The sequence below is a fragment of the Dromaius novaehollandiae genome, chromosome 1 (assembly GCF_036370855.1).
Source record: "Dromaius novaehollandiae isolate bDroNov1 chromosome 1, bDroNov1.hap1, whole genome shotgun sequence".
Classification (NCBI taxonomy): Eukaryota; Metazoa; Chordata; class Aves; order Casuariiformes; family Dromaiidae; genus Dromaius; species Dromaius novaehollandiae.
The window spans coordinates 11,849,464-11,865,732 of record NC_088098.1 but is presented as its reverse complement, the minus strand read 5'-3'; the positions used below and the strand labels follow the sequence as shown (position 1 = coordinate 11,865,732).

Here is a 16,269-nt window from a genome sequence, read left to right as displayed (position 1 = left end):
ACGCTGAAAACCAGGAAAGGCAGTGTCATTGCCCTGCTGCACTGCTGGTCCCCGACGCTCCGTTCGAGGAATCCCAGACTTGCAGGGACAGTGCCTGGCCGTGCCGAGGCGTCCTTGTGCCCCCATCTCATACAGAAACGGGCTCCAGTCAGACGAATCGCAGAGCGATGTCCTGTGCTGGGCCTGGCCAGGGCAGTCGAGACGCTGCTGCCCTGAACGGGGGACACATCTTTCAACAAACTTCGCTAGGGAGGTTTAGGACACCCGCAAAGCCCCTTAGCAGGCTAAACCCAGCCTCAGTTCGGTGTTGTCAGGCTCCTGCGTGTTGCTCTGTAGATGTTCTCCAACCACCATAGGCTTAAGCTGGATTGACCCAAACAAGGATGAACCTTGCTGGCATGTGTCTGCTCATCCTCGTGCTCATTCACACAGGCATTTTTTTGCTTCTGCAGCTGCTGTAGGGAAATGGGGCCCTGATCCCATGGTGCCCCCCACCATGGGGTTGTTCAGCCCTTGCCAAAGACGTGTGAAACACCCCCAAACCAGACAAGCCGCCCTGGCCTCTGCGGTGCCCGGGGGCACTAGCGCAAGCGTGGGCAGGACGCGCAGAGCGCTAGCAAAATGGGCCAAGTCCCGCCAGCGGCAGAGGTGTTAACAGTGACCCCAGGCCGACGGCAGAGGAGAACGGGGCTGAGGGCAGAGTAAGAGCGGGCACCGCTGCTCCCCGTGCCCGCAGCGGGTGCACCCGCCTGCCGAGCGTCCCACCGACGGCCGAGGGCTTTTCTCGCTCCCTTCTGCTCAGGCTGGGGAGAAAAGGAAAGTGCAAGCAGGTGTGCGGAGGTGCGCAAGGACCCCGGATGCGGTGGTGGCTCTTCTCGCTCAGTCTTCTGCCAACTGCTTTGCCAGGACAACTTTGTTTTTCTGTCTTTGAAAAAAATATTTTTAAATGGAGTTACCTTAACCTCCGCAGAGAGTCATTACGAGCTACTTGGGCACATCTGGAGCACACAGTGTGACTGGTCAGGCTTCAAAAATCAGATTATAATTTCTTTTCAAAACTCCGGGAATGTGTTTTTGAGGCATGAGTCACCTTCACTGTGACTTACTCGTTTGTAGGGTTTCTACTTAAAAAAGGAGCCCCGAGCATCAAACAAGAGTTGGCGAGGGAGCAAACGAAAGCCACCGGGCACTTGGCCCCACGGGAAGGGCGGTGGGAGGGCGCTGTGCGTGCCAGGGCCGGCTCCCGCGGGCCGGCTCTCCTCGGCGACTTTGGGAAGGCTCCTGGGGAAATGGGTGCGCTCCAGCCCTGTCCCCGCTGCCGGCCTGCAGCTGGTGGCATGGGGAAGGAGGAAGCACTCAAAAGCCTCTGAAACCAGCGCTGACGCGAACCGAAAGCAAATATCATTCTCAAAACCCCACACGAAGCGTTTTCCCTCCCGGCTGTTTGCCAAACCCTTGAGCCAAACTGCTTGCGGCCCCGGCGGGAGCCCGGCTCCGGGCTGCACCGACGGCACGGCCTGTCCCACGGGCTGGGCACAGCAGGGGCAGCAGCTTGGCGACTTGTTTTTTAGTTAGTCGACCATTAGGCAAAGCCTAGCCATAAACCTGTGAATGCTCTTCCATTGCTCGCGGTGTCTCCCGACTTCCAAATCCCCCACTTGATTTCAGCAGCGAATTTCGCGCTTGTGTAACACAGCCCTGCTCTTATGCAACTAACTACATCTTCAAGTTTTCTGCTTTCGCCTGGGATTCGTGTCACACGAATGCTGAAACGTGCTCTGTGGCAGCACGGATGTCACGGGGCGTTATTCAGGTTAAGGTTCCCAGCACTTGGACTCTTGACCAGAAATAGGCGTCTCAAACAAGTTGACAACAGTTAATATTTACAGGACCAAAGATCACAGAAAATCAATGAAGTCTGTGAGCTGATCATGAGCCAAAACTGCAAAACCGGAGCTGACAGTGCTAAGGAAAAGCTTTGAGAACTAAAGGGCCAGCACAAAAGCACCGGGTCCTGGTGATGCAGTTTGTCTCCTTCCTTTGTACATCTTCTGTGCAACACTGCATGTACAGCTTATGCGGAAAGCTTTCGACCCTGAATTCTGGCTTTATATCACATTCTTCAATTAAAGGATTTGTCATAGGCAAAGGGAGCACCAGGCTAATCCCAAAGATATCTATTTCATGCAGCACTTTCCTGGAATTTGTGTAGCAACCAACCACTGCAGGACTTCCTAAGTTGGCTTGTGGTCTGCAGGACATGGATCCACTCAAAACTTTTTCCGGGTATAAGTCCCACTTGCAGATCAATAAAGTTGTGCATTCCCAAATTCTTGTGTTGTGCAATTTAGGACTAGGAAGTATGTCATGCAAAAAACCTGTGCAGAAACAGGGTGAGATAAGACCCAGAGAGAAAATCAGGTGAAAGCAAATGGCCTCCCCTCAAGCTGTTTAGCCGTAATGAGTGTTTTTGACCAGACATCCAGGGAAGGTGCCTCCCAAAGTCCCTCCCATGGTGCACCCTGGTTTGGGAGTCCCGAGAGCTCTCTCTGGACACTCACACTGCTCCTGCTGCTTCACAGCAGCACAAATCCACCTGGAGCTCAGGGCAATGGTCCCACACCTGGGGACAAGGAGTCTGTCTGATTTAGCTGCTTTTTGGGGAGCATCCTCATATGTGGAGCATGTTCTTGGCTGGGCAGACAACGTAGTCCTTGCCTCAGAGTCACAGCCCAGGCAGATGACGTATGAAAGCTGCAGGGTTTGAGCGGAGCAGTGACAAACAACATGCTGTATTTTCTGTCCCTGCTGATTTTCTGTTTTCTCCTCACATCCTTCATTACCAAAAATGGGCACACACAGCTGAGGGGCATCAGAAACTATAGGCTTATTTTTGGAGCCAGGAGTTAAGCTGGGACCAGAAATAGATTGGAGCAGAGTCCTAGTGCCCTGGGCTAGGGGAAAATGGCCCAGAAGAAAAGACAGGCAAAAATGGCACCGTAGGAGGCAACATTATAAGAGGGGTGCAGAGGTGGCCAGTCTGGGCTGGGAATGATGCTGGTCTAAAAGGGAGCAGGGTACCTGGTCCAAAGAGCTCAGGTCTAACCCCAGAAGGAGGGAAACTTGATATGAAGGAGGCTCTTCTGGGACTGTGGCTGCCCAAGGTTATCCCTGCTGGGGATGTCCACAAGAATATGCCTGAAACAAGAAATCCATAACCACCAAAGTCAATCCTTTTACCCTCCCAAGGCTGTAGTGACTGGGATCTTTCTCCCACAGGATTACAATACAAAGAAATCCTTCTGCAGAATTAAGTTGTTTGATATTTAAATCAGTAGTTTGCTACCTGCAGTCCACGATATCCCAAGGATACATGGTAAGTGACTAACAAATGGGAAGACTACTGTCGGATGGCTTAAATTTGCTACAGGAGGATCCTGCATCTGTTAGGGAAAATGGCTGGGACCAAAAACATAGAACGGTCCATGGCCTTCCAGTTGTGTCTGCCCATAAGGACATTAGATATTCTTGTGGAACCGCATTCCTATGGAGTTAGAGTTTAGCCATGTGATAAAAATAGCCATGGCCAATGTTTGGAAAAGTTGTCTGTTTCTTGCAAATTTGTAAAAAGCCTTTATGCAAAAGCAGTTTTGTCATGCCTGTGTCATTTAATATCACAGGCATTTAAATCTTGGCTAACCCAACTGGTCAGGCCAGTTCTTTTATAATCCTGAAGAAAAAATGCAAAGTCATGTGCATCTTGTATGGGGCTCTATTTTTATTTGTTGTAGGCTTCTAGCTGCATTGCTAAAATGCTTGAGTAATACAATGCAATTTTAACACAGGAAGAAAAGCATTTTGTGGCCCAGGCAATAGGAAATATTTCACCAATAAAATTGGACAGGTAGTTTTATTTGTGACTGAAGAAGAGAAGGAGATTAAAGCATGTGAAGCTGGCAGTGTTTCTAACATTTATTAACAAGACAAGGCAGGGATGATATTTGCTCTCAGAGGGGTTGGGGTTTAATGCTGCAACATAATTTCATGCTGCATAAGTAAAGCTCTGCTTAAATCCTTTGAAGGGTGCAAGTGAATTAAGCAGAGATTGTCACTTCACCTGGTCACATTAAACAGAGCATTCACCATATAAATAAAGCTTTTTGGCTGTAAGATCATCTTGCCATGTCCATATTTATTGAAGACAACACAAAATTAGGCAGCACTAATGTCACTAAATGACACTTACTTCTTTATAAGATGATCTCAAATGCCTTCATGGAAGCTTTTGCCTTGTTTTGCAGATGTGGAAACTGAAAAGCAGAGGTGAGCTGCTCAAGGTGACAAAATAACAGCCGGCAGGACTGGGACTAGGACCCAGTTCTGCCTTTTACTGGAGTGTGCCCTTGTGTGCCATGTCCCCAGACTCTGTAGGCTGGACTGCTTCCAGCGTCACCTCTAAACTCCTGACCTGTCACATGTGGCTGTAGGCCAGCAGCTGAGACATATCTGGGGGCACGAATGGTTGATCTCCTCTTGGCCACGGGCAAGAATTAGCCATACTCCTGTGCCTGGACTCCTCCTGTGCTCTGCAGCACTTCTCACACTCTTTCCCACAATAAGTTTCCTACAGAGGCATCTCCATCCCTGGAAGTTATTTAAGAAGATTTCCAGTAGCCATTGCTCAGATGTGCTATATTGGCAGCTGGGCAGGAGTTTGGATTACTTGAGGTTTATCTCTTCTCCTGAGATCTGCTCCAGTCCTATCCGATTTTATCCAAAAGATTAAAAAAATGCTGCCACCCTATTCTCTGGCAGGGATTGTGATGAGGCATCCTCAGCTGTTTATCATGTGCCGTCTTGCGAGAACTGTGGTGGCTCTAGTCCTCCTTCTCCAGAGCCGTCACTGCTGTAACCAGCCTGAGGCCACCATTGCCTCGCAGTGCAGTACCGCGTTTGCAAATGTCTAATGAACGACTGATGTTTGGGATCTTAGAGATGCTGTGCATGTGTCAGCAGAATCCTCTCAAATTAAGTCACAGTTTTCCTGCGAGCTTAGCCAAGTTGGGAACCACCTAGGAGCCAAGCAAGGCCCCAGGCTGGGCACAGTGCTTCTTCTAGAGCTTGGAAGACAAGGATGCCACTAGACTATTAAAATACAAGTCTTCCCTACTGGATAGGTGCAGTACTTCACTTGACTGGATTTTTCAAAGCCTTTTGACTATGCTGTACCAGCATTTCAGCAACCCCTGAAGAGTTTCTTACAAGATCATCCACATTTTCATGCCTGGGCCATACATACACATGCCCGGATGGTCAGTGCCTAACCCTCCCTATCTCCTTTGAAAGTCCAGTGGGAGCTGGGTAAGAAAATGTTTTTTGGGATGTGCAACTAAATTCCTTGTGTGGGGGCACAGAAGAAAGCTACAGCAGAACTGAACTTAGATTTCAAACTAGTACTTTACCCACTAGCCCATCTCCCTTCCCCTCCTCTAATGGTGGCAGAATTATAATATGTAAGAAAAAAAAGTTGCTGTCTTTGGCAGGTACTTATATTTTTGATTGAGTAGTTTCCCTGGTTTCATAGTTTGATTGAAATGTAAATATGAATCCAATTATTTCTCAGCATCTTAGGAATGTGATTTTCCTATTACTATGAGTTTTGAATTGTCACTGCTTTGAAATCTTTTAAGCTAGACTTCTTAGACATTACACACATTTATACCTGTCACATCATATCCTGGTGTTTTTTTTGAAAAGAGGGAATCATTAATGTGCTTTTTCTCAGAGGAAAATATATTTTCTCTTTCTAGAATTATATTGAAATAGAAAATCAAAATTGAGCCTTCATGCTTTTTCAGCATTGTACTCTATTTTTCTTTCAATACCTTGTGTTGGCTTATATTTAATACATGCCATTGTCATTTCCAAAGCTTGCATTCTGCAGGAAATTTGGATGGACATCCTAGGTACTTTGAACTTAGCACATTCACACTTCTACAGACCTTGGATTGCTTTCTCTTAATTGCTGTTCTTTGGGGGCATCCTTTTCTGACTTGAGAATACTTTTCATCACTCCAAGGACTGCAGCTTGAAATTACGTTCACTTCCCACACCTGCTGGCTTCATTAGGTCCCATTGACATGTGAACTTGTAAGTAAACGTAGGAATGACATGAGAGGTGAAATGCATTCTCCTTAGAGCCAACTCCTATTAAGAGTTTGGGTGCCCACAAGCTGGGTGTTTCTCCTTTGAGGGTGAAATGCCAAACACTGGCTGTGGGGGTCCAGAGACCCCTTTTCAGTACATGCAAGAGCCCACAGTCTCAGGATGGGGCACAAAAGGGTCAGTGCTCTGGGCAAGCCTTAAGAGAGCTTTTGTGATGAAGACCAGCCAACCCAATGCCAGGCAGCTCGCCCAGGGCTGTGGGGAGGCACCTCCAGAGAGGACTTGTCACGACAGTGCCTCAGGGCCCTTTCCTTCACACAGCCAAGCAGCACTTGTTCTTTCAAAACTAAGCTGGAGCAGAAGATGCCACAGGTGCCCCTTTTTATGATAGCTTGACTTTCTAACAATCTTTGTTAACAATTTCTAGTTGTACTGTGGGGCAAATCTGATGGCATTCATCATCTATAAGCATGTAAAAACTTGCATCTTTGTCTGGCTGGTAGCAAGTATTTCTTGAGGATATGCTGACACTTCTTCTAGATATTTAACTAAATGCTTCCTGATCAGTTTTGTTCTGCAAATTTCTGCTGAACCCTTCAAATATTGCATGCAGTCTATCTTCTTCTCCTTCTATTTCCATTTATATCAGAAAGTTTATCTATTTCCATTTATATCAGAAATTTTCCATTTATTTCAGAAGTCTTCAGTCATCTGTTGAAAATGTGACCTATTATCCACACCTATGATTTCTAAAACCAATATAGGAATGGTACTTTAGCTAAGAATAGAAAGATGTGCAAAGTAGTATCTTACTGTGATTTACTGGTACAATCCATGCTATTTCTTACCAGACAAGGTGATTCAGGAGCTGTGATTCTGCAAGTAACTGCTACTTTGGTAGTAGATGTTTAACTTCTGGGCGGGGCTTTTTGCTTGTACTTAGATTTGCTATATAAGGTATGAAAGATTTTAGCTCATAGGTTTTTCAGGTGCAAATCTGCAAAGCTCTGTGCATAATAAACAGGATGATTGCAGCAACTTCACATCTATCAATCTTACTCTGGGAATGTATCTAAAAAAGATCCCTGCTAAGGTGCACTTCCAAATGGGAGTTTAGGTACTTGCATCCAGGATTGCAAAAATTACCTCCCCCATAATTCCCCTAGGAGGTATGGTGAGATACCTGCAAGCTCTATCTGCATTTAGGGCACCAGGTCCGTGCAGCTGCCAGTGTCGACAGTTCAGTGCCCAGATGCTGCTCCTGCTCAGGGACCAGCTGCCCACATCTGCCCACATCTGCCCATATCTGTTGGACAGTCTGGTCCAGCTGGCATTTCTGAGGCCAGCTCCTTCACACCAGGGTCCTCCTGGTGATGCTTCATGCTTCATCCACACAAATGACTTGGAGCTCACTTAGCAGCTCCAAGCTTCTCCCCAGGAGGGAGAAGTGCGGGTTTGGGTCGCGCTCCCTGTGCTCATTCTTGCGCTTTGCCCAGACCCTGTGCAGCGTAACGCAGGGGCCAGCCCTTGCACTGAGGACAAGCAGCCAGGTTTCCTTGCCCGAGGGAGCATTAGGACCACCGGATCAGTGCAAGTCCCGTGTGTCCCCAAGCCATCAGCTGGGGATGTCTGGAGTCCCCTTTTATGCTGTCAGACAGCTTCAGCGAGAGGATGATTTCCCAAACAGCTGGCAGACCCCTGGGGGTCATCATGTCTCCTTGGAGGAAGTGTTTTCAGATCTTCTTTGAAAATTCAATTTGCCACATTTGCCTTAGGTAAAAGAGGGCGGTACTCAGGCATTCGTGCAGTTAATGAGATGCCTGATCCTGTTGGTGTGTTAGCTGCCTTACGAGGGTGCTGGATGGATGCAGCCCTGGGTTGCCCATCCTGGAGCAGCATCTGCATCATGGGTGGACAGAGGCACTGAGCTGCTCCTCCAGTTCAGACCCAGCAGCTCCAGCCTTGTCCAGGGTGGACCTTCAGGCCCTCAGAAACTTTAAGATACAAACCAGAGGTCCCTGTAATATTTGTGTGCCTCAGCGCAGCACTGCACAGAGGTTTTCAGATTCATAACTGCGATCAGAGGTACAATTTCAGCTCGGAGCTCCTCCAGCTGACTTGGTTGTGTTGCCACTTCTCTGCTCCCCAGTGCCGCACCACATCACTGATGCTCAGAAGGAGTCCACTGAAAAACATCTGAAAAAATCTGCTCCATTTCTTTCCGTTCTTTCTTTAAATAGCTGACATGATCTTCAGGCTGTTAGTAGCTAGTGCCTGAAAAACATGTGTGTTTATCTATGTGCTCTATTAAAGACAAGAAGCAAGACATAGGGAAGTTTTCAGCTTGAAATGACATGCATAGTTATAATTGACTTAGTTCTTCTCTGGGTCTGTTAGTGCACCAGAATGAATCTGAGCAGCCTATATCCACAAGGATAAGAAGGGCAATCCATATGCTGCTGTATGTGCTCTTTTTTTGTGTGTTACCAACACAAATATGATTTGAGTGTCATGGAATCAAGACTCAGAAACTCTGAGGTCAGGCAATCAGCTCTGTTGTTTATAATACTTTCTATTATAATTATATCTCTTACAAGGTGGAGAGGCGAGGAGGCAGTCTGAAGCTTTAGGCATCTCACAGAATAACAAATTGCAAGATAGAGCCAGGTCCATCCACATAAATATTTATTTATTAGAGAGACAAAGCTGCAGCAGATTCTTGGCTGACGCAAAGAGTCTGCAGCCGATGTGAATTTTTATGGCCTGTTCCTTCCAGCGGGGCTGTGACAATTGACATCAGCAGAGGAGCTGCTGCTCTATAATTAGGCAAATCCTTGGAACAGGGACTGCTGTCACCTTCCCGTCTACCCTGTGCTGAGCACATGGTTGCTACCGAACCAGTCACAAGAAAGCCGCTCATCAGATCGTCTTGACGGTGCACTGAACAAAAGAATATCTGTCAGGCGGGCAGAGCCATAGACCACAGCAGCATTAATTCAGGATCTTTAGTCAAATTAGAAGATCAAAGATCAGCAGATCAAAGGAGAGAGTTTCTTTCGCAAAAAGTCTGATGCAGGAATTGGCACAACGTTGTGCCTGAGCGGTGCCCCTCTGGGTTGCAGCAGAGCAGCTGCATGGCGCTGCACACGCGTGACGGAGGCAGAGAGCTCTCCTGCGAGAGCGGAGGGCATCGTAGCCTGCTTTTAATTACAGGCAAGGTTGCTCCTGCCCCAGTCAGGCTCTGAGAAATTGGCTTTTACCCCGAGTGTTACATTTAACAAAGCGGTATATTAATGCAGATAATGTAATAGGATGGCTGAGGTGAGGAGTGTTGGCCAAATGCCCTCGGCTACATTTTTCCCAGGGCAGCAGGGGGAAAGGAGTCGCTCTCGCGGGCTCGTGGAGACCCGTGGGTGGCTCCTCAGTCCATGCGGCGCTGAGCAGCCCCTCGGCGCGCAGTGGGAGCAGCTTCCCCGGCAGCCCCAGCCTCTCCCGAACGCCGCGGGGTGCAGAGCGCAGGATGGGCTTCCCTGCGGCTCGCATGGCTTTTTCCCACGTGTGGGTCATCTCCGGGAAAGAAAGCGGCTGCAGCGTTAATACAGACGTGGCGAAGACGTGGACAGGAGCTGGTCCGTGCCAGGCGCCTGCAGCTCGATTTTGGGTGCCGGTTTGCTGGGCTGGGACGGGCCGCCCTCGGGCCCCGTCTGGATGCTTGGGCCAGGAGCAAGGCGCTGCGGACCCGCACCGTGCCCCAGCCTTTGCTGCGCGGGCGGCCCTGTGCAGCCCTCAGGCAGAGGCGGGTGTTTGGCTGGCTACCCGATTCCCCCGGGCCCGGGCAAGGCTGTTTTGGAGAGATGTCGCCCTCCAGGAAAACAAGCGGCGTGGGTGTTTTGCTCCTAGAAGTAAGTCGCTTTTCCTGCGGGCTCCAGCAGAAGTGCTGCCTGTGTGGGCTCCCGTGCCGCCTGCACCCCGCGACGACGAAGGCTGGATCTTTTTTTGGCAGCTTATACAGAATTTGACTGCTTTCACCCTGAACCATGACTGTATATTTCCTCTTCTGGCCTGTGACATTTGCAGTCAGGGCAACTCCTGGCACAGCCTATCCTGAAGGATGTCTGAACACAGTGTCTAGCTCCTCTGCCTGGGAGCTCCCTTAGCCACCTTGCCAGCTGGGTGCCTGGGCCCTGAAAAAACAAAGAGAAGCACCTTCAGATGCGAGGACAGATCGCAGAAGTGTCATCTGAGCACCAGTGCTGCCTTAAAAACAGAGTAAAGGCGGGGGGTAGGAAGCATTCGTCTCGGCACTACAGTCACCAGTATGACGAGGGGCATTACTAACCTCTCCGAGTCCACCTTCCCACAACATTTTTTCATCTTGTTCTTTGGCAAATACATATTGCTCCTAACTGAGCAACACTTTTTTCATCGAAGAGTAGTATGAATGGGAAATTGCTTTCTGGCTACAGCTTTATAGCACCCTTTTCTCCAAGATTTGATCGTGGAACTTCCAAAAAGCTATGAATATAATCTCCAGACTATTATTAGGGAGGATATATATATATATATCTATGTAGGTATGTATATGTATATATGTGTATGTGTGTGTAAATATATGCAAACACACACACATATATATGGGGGTATATTTATGTTTTTGTGTGTGTATGCATATAGAATGTGTGTGTATATGACTATATATATGTTTTGCTTATTGGGTTTTATGTCTATATATATAAAATACATATATGTATATGTCTTGCTAGAGAGAGAGAGAGAGAGAGAGAGAGAGCGCGCGAAGAAGACAGCAAAATGGGTGGCTTTTTTATCAGTACTGTCCCTATGGTGAGTTGTGTCCTCACGTCCCTTCAGCATCGGCGATGCCTTGGCACAGTGTTGCTGTAGGCTGTTCCAGCACACGTGCTGCTCTCCGCCATCCTCTGGGATGCAAACATTGTAATGGGCTCAGCTCATGCTGCGGCTCCTCCGCTTGCCCTCGGAAATGTTGCACAGCCTCGCTGCAGCCTGGGAGGCAGATGGGCACCTGCCCCAGGGATCTCCTCCTCTGCCAAGGTGGTACGCAGACTCACAGGGGTGCAGACCCAGAACTTTACTCAGCCTCTGTGCTCTTGGCCATGTGGATGGGGGCGGGGGGAGCATCAGGCAATAGACTGCCTCTGCCACCCCCACTCTGATGATGGACCAGTCTGTCATGTGGACCTGGAGCATCAGCCCCAATAACCTCGTTTTGCCATTGTTCCTCTGCGCCTAATGGAGCCATCAACAGCTCCCCGCTACGTTCCCAAATACTTTATGAGCACAAACAAGCAACTGGTAAGTAAAGACAGGATCTCATTTTCTCTGGGCCTCTCAACACTGACTGCAGGCCTCAACATTACCAAAGCATCGATGCCTGCATCAAGCATGTCACCTCAATCCCCACTTGTAGCCTAGGTCAGTGTGCCCTCTGCCAAGCAACAGCTTTGAATACACAAGACCAGGAACAGTCCTGGGGATTCCTAGTGTATGAAAGAAGCCAGTACACTGTCCAAGTGTCTAGGCTCAGCCTTCTGCTACACCGGCTAGGCTTGTTCCTGTGTGCGGTGTAAGGCAGGACAGGTTTGGGCAGCTCCCAGACAGTGTCTGGGACACAGGAAGAAAAAACATCAAGGATCATGGCCATGGTGGCTGTGCATCTGGCCCACACTGTGCTGCTCCCCTGCTAGGTCCACTTGTCTGGGACGGTGACACGCGGGATTATGTAATCATCACAGGCTGCTCACAACGATTGGGAACTACCTGCAGTTCTTCTGGCTTGAGAAGCCTGACTACATCTGCCTTGAATGGTCTGGTCTGCTTTTGGATTTCATTAGGGACTCAAAGTTCTGTTGGAGCCTGACAGAGGTTGGCAGAGTTGGTGGGTGCAGGGTTTTGCACTGATGTTCCCTGTGTCTCGCTCCCATCATGGGAGAACAAGGAAGCAGCCCCCTGCTCCATCTGGCAGCTTTCTGTGACCTTGCCCAGATACTGCTGTGGGACTGGGGTTCCCATAAACTGGGGAGGCCACTGGGACATGGCCAGAGTATGGGTGCATGTTTCCTAGGAGTAAATAAGAGGCTGCAAGCCCATTTCATGCATTGGTAGGGCCACAGCTTGAGTGGAGGTCAGCATGTGGAGGGACGTTGGAGGGAAAGGGAATGGTGGTGATGGCTGTGGCCTGCCACATCATTAGGCCAGCCAGCAGACCAGCCAGGACAGTGTCCTTGAGAAAGCCCCAAAGTTTGCATGGCACCGTTGTGGAAGTGCTGCTCTGGCAGCTGGTGTGAACAGAAGGTCAAAGGGGGCCTGTGTGCACATGTCCGTTAGGGACGCCACGGAGGCCTGGATTCCTTGGTAGCACACGTGCTGCCAGCTGCTAAGCGCTGCAATCACACTGTGATCTGTGGCTGCTGGTCGAAGCCATTGCACTGTTTGGTGCTCAGCAAAACTAACATCTGTTCACCACAGCTGCTTTGCAAATAGCATATGCGACCCTCTTCTGTGACCTGCCCAGAATTGGCCCCCATGTCAGGGCAGGAGCAGGACAAGAGAGGTGAATGGCATAGGGCCATGCTCCCCATCCTGCATGCTGTGTCCTCCCGCCAGGAGCCAGGGCCATCCCATCCTGCCTGTTTCATGCCCCCTCCACACACCCCATGATTCCTGAGCATCTTTCCAATCAACACAAGTACCTGCACACTTGATCTCATTTCTTGAATTTAGCCTGTGGTCTCTGATCCATCTTGACTCTTTGGAGAAGAGTAGGGGTGGAGTGGTACCAAACTGGGCAAGTTTTAAGGCATGGGAGGACTGTGTCTCTGCAGGCTATGGGACCATTGGTTTGGGGATGTGTAGGCTAGGGCTGAGGGGCAGTGCATGGTGATGTGGTACATGGGGGTGTGGTGTGTGGACATGCAGGTGGGTCTGTCGCACTGCTGCAGAGGAGCTGTTTGCCTCGCAGGCAGGTGGAGGTGCTGCTCTGAGCTCTTCTGCGCTAGCAAAAAGATCTTTTCCCACTGGACACACAACCCCAGAGATGTCCCCACCATGTCAGCCACATGGTTCCAGTGGGAAACAATGAGCCCTTGATGTCTTGTCACTGACACCATCTCACCTGCATACCTCAGAAATGAGAGGTGACCTGCCAAGGGCACGCGCTGGCCAGCGTGCTGCTTTGGGGGCTGGCACACAAAGCCTGCAGGGATGCCGTGGGGCCCAGGCAAGCCACAGCACAGCAGCTGCAACCCAGCTGCAGCCACGCAAGCGTGGAGCCTGGCTAGGTGCTCAGGGCCCTGGGTGCACTCCAGCACTCCTCAAGGCCACCATGTGGGTGTGGGTTTCATGACTACAACACGCTCTCTAAGTGTGGGTGAGCATGTGCATGATTTGCTTCCTTGACAGCATGCGTAGTTCTTCTCCCTTGTGTCAGATAAGGTCTGTCAGACATGGTAACTTTGCAGTTCACACTTTTTTTCTTAATCTGATTATTTTAGGCTTGTCACATACAGTGTGAATTGCGCCGCTCCTTAAATCTCAGCAGTGCACTGTCTAAGCTTCACACGGGAGTTTTAGTCTAATTTAATGTTAGGTGGTTCAGGTCCATGTAATTACCGACCTGCCTGTCTCCAATAATAAATCCATTAATAAATAATTGAACGAAGGTAATAAGATTAGTGTTGCATAACATGGATTCATGAAAGATATTATATTCTCATTTTAAAAGCAATGTTAAATTAGTTTGAGAAGTTGGCTGATAAATACAATGCTATTGAAGCAATGTGCTTAGACTTGCGTAAGGAAGATTGCTTAATCTTAAACAATATTCTGAGTGAGATAAAAGACAGGACAAAATTGACATGGCATGCATGAAATGGAACAAGAACTTAACATGAATTCTCTGGGACTGGATCTGAGTCTTTTTCAGGAGTGATCCAGAACAAAACAATCATTATCAGCAACATCAGGGCAGTTGGCAAAAAATTTGGCACAAGAAAATAATGGATATTTCAGTTCGGTACAATATAGTATGCATCTAGGAATAAAAAATGCAGGCCATGTTCATCTAATAAGATGCTCTGTCTTGCAGAGCAGTAATTCTGGAAGAGATTAGGGCTTACTGATAGATGATCAGTTACAACGAAACTGCAGTATGATATCAGGCCCTTAAGGGTCAATGCTCTTCTTGAACGTGATTCCCAGCTTGTTATGGAGCAGGAGCAGGGAGGTTTGTTACTCTGCTTTTGGCACTGCTACAGCTGGAATTCAGTGCCCAGTTCTGATTTTCACACTAAGAGGGACATAAAAAGTCAGAGAAAGTTCAGCAAACAGCAACAGTATCTGAAGGACTGAAAACCCTCTGATATGAGAGGCAAAATCCATTTATCTTCTCTAAAGGTTCTCTAAGAACCTCCAGGGAAAACAGATCGGCTGAAGGGTTTTGATGTTACAGATAAAGATACAACAGCCTTCTACATTAAGAGTTGATAGATAAGTTTAAGTGAGAAGTGTGACATAATTATTTTCAGTAATGAGGATGATGACTGTGGTGGATTTGCCAACCCTGGAGAAGTTTTCAGTCTTTTTCCGAAAGACATCCTCAAATTCAACTATAGTTAGTGGAACTGAATCAAGGATTAATTTAGGGGAATTACGCAGAGGCTCAGACAAATGATCTCAAGTGCTCTTCCTGGCTTGATGGTTAGAGGCAATCGCACAGCTCAGCCCTATGCAAATTTGAAAACCAAAGTTTGAATTCAGTATCTTTTCATGCCCTGCTGCGCCATGTTCAACAACTCGGTGAAAAACAGGAAGGAACAAAGTTTGTGCTGGTGACTGCAGAGCAGCCAGAACATCCTTCCTCACATCGCTGAGATTCGGTGCTTGTGGCCCCTGCTAGGTCGCAGGCGCTAGCTCTGCTGCTCTCAGTATGCACCTGAGCAGCAGAACAGACTTTTATGGAACATCTAAGACAAATCAGATGTAAACTATGAAATCTCAGTATTTATTTCTCTTTATAAATCCTACTCCAACCTCCAACCCGTGCTGTGGAATCGCAGAGCGTGCCATGGCTGATTCGCCTGCCGGAGTCACGTCTCTGAAAGCCAGTCGGTGGCATTGTGAAGTTGTGAGTGACACGTCGCACTGCAAGTCAGACTTCCTGCAGCCCCGGCCCTCCTCCTCCAGGTCCCTAGGCCGGTGTTGGTGGCATTTCCACTCACTCAGGAGGAGCTCTGCCAACCTCAGTTTTCTGATAGACAGCTGGACAGGAGATCAGATTTGGCAGCCAGTGAAAACACCTAGGGATAGTTCACAAATCCAGTTACGTGCGCTAAGCTCATTGCTCCAGCACCCCACGCTGGCTCTTTGTGCTGCCCCTATCACCAGCAGCCAGTGGCCGCCCACACCTGCACTCCTCTGTGGGCTGTATCACGCTCTCATCTCATTGCATTAAGAGGGAATGGAACCTTAACCTTCGAAGCTTCTCATGGATTAGGAGTGGCTTTAAAGCAAAGCTTTGTCATCATCACCTGCTGCAGCCCTGGCACAGAAATCATTGGCCGTGTCTGTCGGTACGTGCAGCCTTGTGTCTAACAGTTTACCTGGTAGCCTGTAAACAAGTGATCCTGACGAAGCCGGTGTGTAGCTCTGCACAGCATGTACAAATGGACCTGCTGCATCACGGTGTCCTTTCAATGTGCCCCTGGAAACTCCGGTATCATGGGAATGAGGCATTTAAAACAATGCTCTGACTATACATGTGCGTGTCTATAGATAGATAGGCAGATGTGTATAGATAAAGAGAGCTGTAGATATAAATTATATGTACTATAGACTATATATATAACATATGTAAATAATATACATAAATTAATACATTTATTTATATAAATACTCATATACACACATTTACATGTGAGTATGTGTGTATAGAGAGAAAGAATGTGTGCATACACGTGTGTGAGTATGTATAAATTAATATACAACCAGCACATGCATCCCTATCTCTTTCCTTAGCACCTCAAGCCTGGTGTGAACACAGGGCTGATAAAGGGTACTCAGCTGATAGTC

General features: G+C 48.4%; 1 long non-coding RNA gene across 1 annotated transcript in view; it reads right to left on the bottom strand.

Annotated features, from left to right (window-relative positions):
- Positions 1-8,833: 8,833 nt before the first annotated feature.
- LOC135327411 (uncharacterized) overlaps positions 8,834-16,269 on the bottom strand; it is a 50,399-nt gene continuing 42,963 nt past the window's right edge. The window contains exon 2 of the long non-coding RNA XR_010387512.1: positions 8,834-10,349. This is a non-coding gene — a long non-coding RNA (uncharacterized LOC135327411). The remainder of the gene's footprint in view (positions 10,350-16,269) is intronic.